This window comes from Macaca nemestrina, chromosome 6 (genome assembly GCF_043159975.1).
Source record: "Macaca nemestrina isolate mMacNem1 chromosome 6, mMacNem.hap1, whole genome shotgun sequence".
NCBI classification, from domain to species: domain Eukaryota; kingdom Metazoa; phylum Chordata; class Mammalia; order Primates; family Cercopithecidae; genus Macaca; species Macaca nemestrina.
Genome location: NC_092130.1, coordinates 52,429,412 through 52,439,252, shown reverse-complemented (window position 1 = coordinate 52,439,252; position 9,841 = coordinate 52,429,412). Strand labels below are relative to the sequence as shown.

Genomic DNA, 9,841 nt, shown 5'->3' with positions numbered 1-9,841 from the left:
ATATATATATATATATATAGAGAGAGAGAGAGAGAGAGAGAAGTACTTAACAAGCAGTGATAAAAATTTAAGACATGTTTGTTGTATGAATGATCCTTACTTAGTGGAAACTTGAGAGGGTAAAACTTTTTAAAAGCTAAGATGTACATGCCTAGACCCACAAATGTGTTATTTAGCAAAGCACTTTGAAACACCAAAGTAGCACACCACAATTATAGAGTTTTGAACAGGAATGTTCCACAGACCATTAGGTTTCACCATCAATACTGTTCAATAATGAATCCAGAGAGTCCTGATTTTTCAAGTTGAAGAAAGGCCAACTTGTCTTGTCTGTGACACTTATCAGGTGTTTCCTGAATGTCATGTGCCAAAGTCTATTTTTATGCAGGCCCAGAAGTCTTTTGTTGCTAGAGCAAAGAATCATAGATCAAAATCCCAGATACAAAATGATTTAGAAAACACTAAAAGTATAAAAACTGAGAGTAACAATAGCTATCTCATATGGTCATGGTGAAGACTAAATGAGATCATATGTTATATGCTCAGCAGAGAGCCTAGTAAGCACTCAGCAAATGTTAATAAGCATTGTTATTTTTATCAAAGTGTAGAATAGCATTTTGAAATCTCACAGAGACTGCAACTAAGCTAAAATATGCAACTCTGCTTATAAATATGTACTAATGACAAGTGCTGTCTTTTAATATCCTATGATCATAAAACATCTGTCTTGGTAGAGATCCCTAGAAATAGGTCCTGAGTCAGGGAATTGGGTGCCTATGAATTACTGAGAGAGTCCTCCTCAGGAAAAACCTGTAAAAGGGAGAGGAAAGTAAGACTAGAGAGGGATAAAAGAGCAAGGACGTGGTCTCAGACAAAACCAAGCCTTGCCTTGATCCATACGAAGGCTCTGGGGCTTAAATCATACAGAATTGTTGCCTACTGAGAACCAGCCTTTTATACTCCCACATCCATGAGCCATTTGCTATGAGCTGCACCTCCTTACTCCCACATGAAAGATGAGGGCATAATCTCTAGGGCAAGGCAGTCCCCTTCAACACGGGGTAATTCTCCAAAAGTGGAGAGGTGTATTTGTTAGCTTGGGCTGCCATAACAAAATACCACAGATGGGGCAGCTCTATTTCCTCATAGTTCGGAGAATAGAAGTCCCAGATCAAGGTCCAGCACAGGTGGTTTCTGATGAGGGCCCACTTCCTGGCTTGCAGGTTGCTGCCTTCTTGCTGTGTCCTCACATGGCAGAGAGAGAAAGAAAAAGAATTCTTTCTCTTTCTCTCTGTATAAAGTCACAGCCTAATTGAATTAGGACCCCACCTCTATGATCTCATGTAGCCTTAATTACCTCCTGAAAACTCTATATCCAGATACAGTAACTTTGGGGATTAGGGATTCACCATACGAACTTTGAGGTCACACAAGTCAGTTCATAGCCAGAGGCATCTGTGACCCTTTGGCAGCCAACACTCATAGCAACTGAGGCACGTGTACAAAGGCCAGGTATGGTAGATTGTTTACAAAAATGATGGCAATTCTTCTTTCTGTATTCATGGCCCTTTCAATATGACTTTGCAACTCCCTGTCTACTCTTTGAACCTAGACTGGCTTTGTGAATTACTGTGACCAACAAAAGGCAGAAGTGACATTACAGCATTTCTAATCTTAGAGCTCAAAAGGCTTGCTTCCACTTGCTCTCTTGGAGCTTGGATGCCACCACATGAATAAAGCTGGGTTGGCCTGCTGGATAAGAGGAATCGTCCTGGCCAATAGCAAGCCAGCCAATGACCAAACACATTAATAGAACAGCTAGCTTCCAGTCAGTCCTCAAGCTGACCACAGACACATGAGTGAGCCCAGCAGAGATTAGCCAAGCCTGACTGGATCAGCAGAACTACCAGGCTGACTGGTAAATTTGGGAGCAATAATAAATGGCAGCTGTGTTAAGCTACTAAGCCTGGGGCGTGGAAGGGGCTTGTTAAACAGCAATAGATAACTGATAACACCCAATAAAGTAAACCTGGGCAGAAATATGGAGCGAATACAGGTCACCAAGCATCTTAAAGAAATAATCCATGAAATTCCTATGTAGCTAAGGAGTAGCTAGTTCTATGACTTTTTAAAATAATATAAAAATTTAATCTGTCATCAGCAGACATATTCTTCTCAGTGGATATTGAATCAAACTCTTAGAGTCTAGTTCAATTACTGTCTAGCCTCAAGGATATAGATCTAGATTTAAAACCAATCTTGGTCTAAGGTCACTGATCTCACCTCAGCTTTCTTTCTATACCGCAGTCCACAGGAGGTATAGAAGTAAAACATTGTACTCGGAAAAAGAATTTTGGAGCTTATGAACTGGCTTTTCCATTTTGTATTTGTATAATTTGGCAAAGAACCTGTCTGAATCAGTTTCCTCATGTGCCAATGAGGATAATATTCTATAACTACAAGAAAATTGTCAAGTGGCTCAAATGAAATACCAGTGTGAAAGTCTAGGTGAGGTGAGAAATGTTACACAAACATGAGTGAATTTAAGGGGACCTAATCTGTATATCCTTGGAGACCAGGAGTTCTTGTTGTATAAAGGTTCTGATACTTCCTGAGATAAAGGTAAAGTGGATTTTGAGAAACATGCTCAAAGTTTGAGCCTTTGAGATAAAGGTGGTCCCCAAGTTCTTACCCTGAAGTAGAAGAGATCTGACATGTGCCTCAGCAAGAGACTGTAATCATGAAGCAGAAAACGGCCTGTTGGGACATAGCTCAGAATACTTCTGACCTGATTTGAGACATCTGTTCTAAATCCTTCAACAGAGGGAACAATAAAAAGGAAAAGTCCTGGTTATATATTGAAGTCCTAAACAAAGAGTTGGCTTTCCGGTTCACATTGGCTAACTGGATACAAAATTGTACTCTGGGGGAAAGAAATCCCATTAAGATGACAGAAAGCCTCATATAAAGTGAATCCGTAATAGATTGGGAAATTTGAAAGTGATGCCACAAATCAAATTTCTAGAGGATATAGAGTCATTGAGACTAGATTGAAAGTGGAAACTAAGAGAGCTGAGGAAGCCACAACCTCATACAGAAGAAACAGAAGGTCAAACAGAGTATGTTTTCCCAACTGTGCCCCCAAATAATCCAAAGAGCAGAACCAGTGGGAACTAGGGGAAAGAGCAGGATAAAGACCTTTAGTAAGGTGACTAATTAAAGGATTTCAAAACATTTACCTCAGTGTCCACCCATGTCCCTGATGTCATGAAGGGAGTGGTTACTTCTTAGAGCTACACACTCCAGATTCGAGCCATGAGAACACCTCTCTAAAGTGAAAGTTGAGGCACAGAAAATTCCAGAGTAGCTGAGGCTGGAGAAGCAGAGCAGTACTACAACCTATCGTTACTGTGAGGGACTGGGGCTCTTGGCATTTGTGATCTCATTCATACTTCCCCTACATAAGCTCCCAGGGCTCCTGTAATCAGAACCTGTTTCTGTGTCACATGAGCAGTGATTTTTTTTTCTTTTTCTTTCTTTTTTTTTGAGACAGAGTTTTGCTCTGTCACCCAGGCTGGAGTGCAATCTTGGCTCACTGCATCTCCACCTCCCGGGTTCAAATGATTCTCCTGCCTCAGCCTCCCAAGTAGCTGGGATTACAGGCGCATGCCACTACGCTTGGCTAATTTTTGGTATTTTTAGTAGAGATGGGGTTTCCTCATGTTGGCCAGGCTGATCTTGAACTCCTGACCTCAGGTGATCCACCCACCTCGACCTCCCAAAGTGCTGGGATTATAGGCATGAGTCACCACACCCAGCCTATGAGCAGTGATTTTCATTTGGGCTAGGATTCACATCTATAGCTAAGAACAGATAACCAGAATATCTAAATATTTGAGGAAAATCAACCATAAATATATCAACTATAATAACAATAACAACAACAAAGTTCTAAACTCAACAAGTAGAAAAATTAACCCCTGGGGAAATAACAAAATCCAAGCAAATGAAAGAAAACTACAAAGGAATATAAACACAAGAAATGAAACAAAACTTCAAAATAAGAATAATTAATTTCCTCAGATTGGTTTGAAGAGATACTGTGTTCAAAAGAAAATAATATATTGTAATGAAAAAGCAACAAGGGAGATCTCCAAAGTACAAAATATGATCACCATCTATTAGCGGCTCAAACAGAAAAATGCACACAGCTAAAGAGTCAAATAGGCAGCAAATAGAGCCAAGTGATTCTCCTACTCTGTAGTCCAGAAGGACAAAGAGGTGAAAAACATAGGGGAAAACCTAAAGAACATGGGGAAGAGACACAGAAGAATATTTATCCATTTATTAGGCATTCTAAAAAACAGAAGAGAGGGGATGAAGGAGAAGAAATAAAAACAATAATGGAGTAATATGTCCTTATCAGATCTTCAGATGAAAAACCTCAAATCAAAAACAAAAACAAAGCCCATTAGGCTTATCTTGAGGAAATTTTGGAAAAAACAATAAAGAGACTATCCTAAACCACTTCACAGAAACAAAGGGTATACCAATAGGAAACAGAATCAGATTAACATTGAACTTCTTACCTGCAAGTACAGTTGCTAGAATATAAAGGAACAATATCATTACAATACTGGAGAAAGGTCATTTTGAATCTAGAATTCTATACCTAGCCAAACCCTCACTAAAAGAAAAGAACAAGGTAAAGATTTGGGGAGCGTGTCCTTACACAGAAAATGTACCATTAGAAAAAAAAAAAAAGAAAACCTTTCTAAAAGATTATATAAATACATATATGTAATATTATAATAAATACATTTTACCTAATACACATTAAAAGAACAGTATACTCTAGAGTAAGAGAATATACATTCTTCTTAAGATCCATAGAATATTTACAAAAATTGACCACATACCTATGCATACAAACACATACATTCACACACACGCTTTTGATACATTTCAAAATGCAGAATTTATTTCAGCAACAATTTTCTTTTCTGTTTTTTTTTTTTTCTTTGAGATGGCGTCTCGCCCTGTCATCCAGGCTGGAGTGCAATGACGTGATCTCAGCTCACTGAAACCTCTGCCTCCCGGGTTCAAGCGATTCTCCTGCCTCAGCCTCCTGAGTAGCTGAGATTACAGGTGCGCGCCTCCATGCCCAGCTAATTTTTGTAGTTTTGGTAGAGACGGGATTTCACCATGTTGGCCAGGCTGGTCTCAAACTTCTGACCTCAGGTGATCCGCCCACCTCGGCCTCCCAAAGTGCTGGGATTACAGTTGTGAGCCACCGCGCCCTGCCCTTCAGCAACAATTTTCTAACTCCAATGAATAATAAATTAGCAACGAAAGAGGAGCAAAAATTATTCCATTTGCTTAAAAATTGTTAAACATCTTTCTATAATAAATCATGAGTAAAGTCAAAAGTAAAAACTCAATGTATAACCAAATTGGAGCTGAGAGAAAAGGAGAACAAGATTCATAGGATGTGGTCAAAGCAATGAAAAGGAAGATCTCCCTGATTCCCCTTGCAGGGCATGCGACAGGGGTGTGGCTCACCTGTTCCGTAGCCCCTCTGCTGAAACCCCTTGCGAGAGGGGGAGCATGCAGATGGGCAAGTGCAGAGGCTGGGGTGAGGGCTTTGGGCTCTGGCCTTGGGTAGCGTCTACAGGTGGGTGTTACAAAGCTCTTTCAGCTTGGCCACCATAGACTGCTGGAGTGTTAACCAGCTCAGTGGACCCTCTGCCTTTTCAGAAGAGCAAAGGACCAGGGGATAGCTTTCTGTATCCCGAGCATTTGTCCAGCATTCCGGAAAAATCGGGTCACACACTGACTCGAAGGATAAATGCGAGGTTTTATTGAGCGGTGGAAGTGGCTTTCAGCAGGATGGATGGGGAGCTGGAAGGGTGGGGATGGATGAAGTGGGAAGGTGATCTTCACCTGGAGTCGGGCCGCCCAGGGGCTGGACTCCGCTCTGACTGCCTCCAGCCAAACATCTCTTGGTGTCCAGGCGTCCCTCCTCTTGTCTCTTCCTCTGCTGCGTTGTTTTGCTGTCAGTCAGCTTGCCTCCTCGTCTCCTCACCTGCCGGTGTGCTCTGGAGCTTGGGGTTTGGGGTTTATATGGGGGCAGGATAGGGGGCGTGGCCGGTCAAAAGGCAACTTTTTGGGTCCCAAACAGAAATGCCTGTTCTCATTTAGGGCTGCGGGTATCCAGGCTTGAGGGTGGGGCCTTTGCCAAGCAACCGCCCTCTTCTACTCAGTATTTCTGTCTCCTGTTCATGTCAGCAATACATAGAAGAAAATCCATTCCTAAAAACATTTATAAGAGAACAATAAAACTGAAAACGAAGTATTTGTGAAACCACCTTTGCAAAAATCATTATCAGTGAGAAAATTATGACAGTGAAAGAGATCAGAGCTAACTGCTTTTGTAAAGCTCATGGAAAACCATCAGCTTTGGGGAAGGAGAGGAGCCTGAATCCTGCTAAGGTCCAGACATGAACGATTGTCAGGCGGTGTTCCAGAGGTTGTAAGACATGCAACTTCCCCCTTTACTCCTACAAAGAACACCACTACTGGAGACTGGCCTTTTGAGATATCTTTCCAAGTTTCTTTGCGTGTCTGACACCCATGACTCCACTTGGGATCCCCCAAGCCTGCTCCTGTGGCCCCAACCAGAAGCTACTCAGCCAGCAGAAGGACAGTTTCCACCCCCTATTAATTCATCTCTGACTCAACCAATCAGCCGCAAGCCTAGCCACCCTCACCCTTTTTCCCAAAAATGCCTTTGAAATACTTTTAACCTAAAGGCTTTGCAGGATAATGATTTGAGTACTAACTCTATCTCCCACATGGTGTGGCTGGCCTCATGTCTATTAAACTCTTTCTCTACTACAATGCCATGGTCTGTCTTTGTGCAGCATGCAGGAAAAACCCCTCCAGCAGTTACATTTCAACTAAGAAGGTTAATAAGGGAATATAAATACAAATAAATAAAGAATAAAAGAAGATAACTATAAAATAGAAAACTAGAAGATTAATAAGGCTTTGATTAACAAACTAATACTGTCTTTTTAAAAGACAAATAAATTAGTTAAATCTTCAGCAAATATACAAACAGGGAAGTCAGCACTTCTGTAAAGACAGGCACAAAGGAACAATCAGGATCTTATAAGCTAAATTATCTGAACTATGTTTATTCTGAAGGCCGGGGGGAACCATTCTAGGGGTTTCTGAGGAAAGGAACGGTCAGATCTGTGGTTTTGGGAGCAATCCCTCTTGTAGATATGAGGAAGGAGGAGAGGAGAATGAAGTTGGAGATACCAGCAAGTAGGCTTTGCAAGAGCCCAAATAAAGCAGTGGCAGCAGGGATAGAAGGCATGAGAAGGATTCTAGAGATGTTTATAGTGAATAAAGTATAGGCTTTGGTGACTAATTAAATGGCAGAAATAAGGAAAACAGAAGAGAAGCAGATTTGGAGGGTAAAGACAAGTTGATGTTTGAACATGTTGAAACGGAGTTATCCCTAAGTCATCTAGATAGAGATGGAACATGGGCTTCAGACATCCAGATAGGCAGCTTGGAGGAGGCCTGGATTAGATACCTCAATTTGGGTTTTATTTGGGTCTAAGATTAATTAATGGTAGGTCCAAGAATAGATTTCATCTTTCATGCCAATTTGGATCAGTTTGCAGTGTCATATTGAAGACACATGTTCAGAAGGACTGTGAGGCCAAGTCAAGGATGGGCAGGAATGAGTACCAGGACAAATCAGCAATACATGCCATGGGCCTAGGCCAGAGGTGCAGTGGCAGGCAGGCAGCACATTGCCCGACCCTGTGATAAACAGAGTTGAACTCATGGTCAAGTTTGTCTGCAAACAGCATGAAGCATATGAAGAAAATCATGATCAAGAGGAATCCAATGATTCACCAATATTTAAGAAGTAGATAAAAGAAGGTTCGTCTTAGGATAGCTTCAGCAACTTTTATCAACCTGGGTTTTTAAGCATTTCACCCTTTTCACAAGGAGTCAGAAAGTTTTGCCCAGGTTGTACCTGTAAAGTAATGAGGCAATTTGAAAACTATGTGTATCAATTGACTTCACTGCTTCCCAACTTTTCTTAATACAGAATTCCTATTCATTGTCTCTTGCCTTTAACTGAAGCCTCTTATGTTTGTGATCTAGTAACTGTGGTCCTAAACTAATATCCAAAACAAATGCTCTCTTTGGCTATCCTTAATACGCTGCATTGATTTTTTTTTTCTCCATTCAATAAAGACAAAAATAGCCTGCTATCCTTATTAAATTTAAATTAGATTAAAAATGTATGTACTAATGCTGAGTTCTTAGGGATAAGATGGCCTAAATCAGAAGTCAGAGAAAACTTTCATAAATATCCAGAACATAAAGTCGACCTGACCATTATAGTATTCCAGAGTCTTAACATGTGGCTCATGAATGAGAAAGTATTTTGATTGTATTATGCTGTCCTAAGAAAGGCTTTGTACTGGAAGTCAGCATGTGTTTTAGTTTGCAATGTGTCAGTAAAGGCTGTGAAACTTTGAGTTAGGTAATTAGTTTTTGGGGTGACCAACTTATTCCCAGTTGCCTGCGACTTTCCCAGTTGTAGCACTGAAAGTGCTGCATCCCAGGAAACATCTTACTTAGCCCAGGGCAAACCAGCATGATTGGTTGGACACCATATTGGTTGCTATCTCTGAACCTTAATTTCCTCATTTGTAAAATGGGATAACTGAATTAAATAATCTGTAAAATCTCAGTCGACTCTAAAATTCTAGACACAAATAAATTACATAGGCAAAAAGGTGGCTCCTTGCATAATACAATTTTTCCTGCAACAAAAGGCCAACTATTCAAATATATTGCCTCCGTTACATAGTATAGTATTTTAAATCCTGGTGATTTAATCCCACAAGATTACACAAGTGGGTCACACCCTGACTAACACGGTAGGATTAACATTTTTCAGGGATCTAAAGCTAGGGGAAACTAGGAAACAAGGAAGCAAGGGGCACTGCCTGCGCCAGATGAATGCCCCATTTTGGGACTAAGAAACTTCCACTTCACAGTTCTGCCCATCCTGGCCTGGACAACGTCAGATCCCTTTCATTTTATTTGGTGGCCATCAACAACAAAGGTCCTGAATAGAGATCAGCCTCCAATCAGAATGAAAGCAGGGCTTTGTCAAGTCCTGAATACAACATGCAGTGACCTGGTTTGTATAGGGCTGGTCAGAATAAAAGGGAATCTTTCTCTAGCAGAGACCAAGTGGTTGCTTATCTCTAGGACTCCCAATGTGAAGTCATTCAGAAAAATAGCAGGTCCCAAAGAGTGAATGTAGTTGTTTTCACTGCCCTGCTTCTTCCTGTCAAAACTCAGTGTCAGACAATTTTCAACTGCTTCTGAGACACAAGCAGTTCTCAATAGGGCATTCCGAGTTTTACTAGTATCATCTCTCTGAAAGACATTTTACAGCACCAAAAGAAAACTGACTTGTGATCTTCTGATAAAGTTTGTTAAATCTGAAAATGTTTTCTATAGGAAAATAATAAAGGAAAACTAAATGTGGAGCATTAGGAGTCCATGGTTCATGCTTCACAGACACTGACTTGTTGAGCCAGCTTAATGACTGACAGTTGAGTCAGATGCTCTTACCTGAACTTCTCTGACAGAAAAACAAAGGCTATAGTGTATTTTCAAGTAACTGAATTGTGGTTAAAATACCTGGCAAAGTGCAGGTGAATGTACCTTTAAAAGAATGTGAGATGGATTCACAGATGCATCCAGTTCCAGGAAGAGAAGAACATAATTTAAT

The 9,841-nt window shown here is 40.7% G+C and overlaps 1 long non-coding RNA gene across 1 annotated transcript in view; it reads right to left on the bottom strand.

Annotated features, from left to right (window-relative positions):
• Positions 1-4,832: 4,832 nt before the first annotated feature.
• LOC105467226 (uncharacterized) overlaps positions 4,833-9,841 on the bottom strand; it is a 116,632-nt gene continuing 111,623 nt past the window's right edge. The window contains exon 5 of the long non-coding RNA XR_011624707.1: positions 4,833-6,312. This is a non-coding gene — a long non-coding RNA (uncharacterized lncRNA). The remainder of the gene's footprint in view (positions 6,313-9,841) is intronic.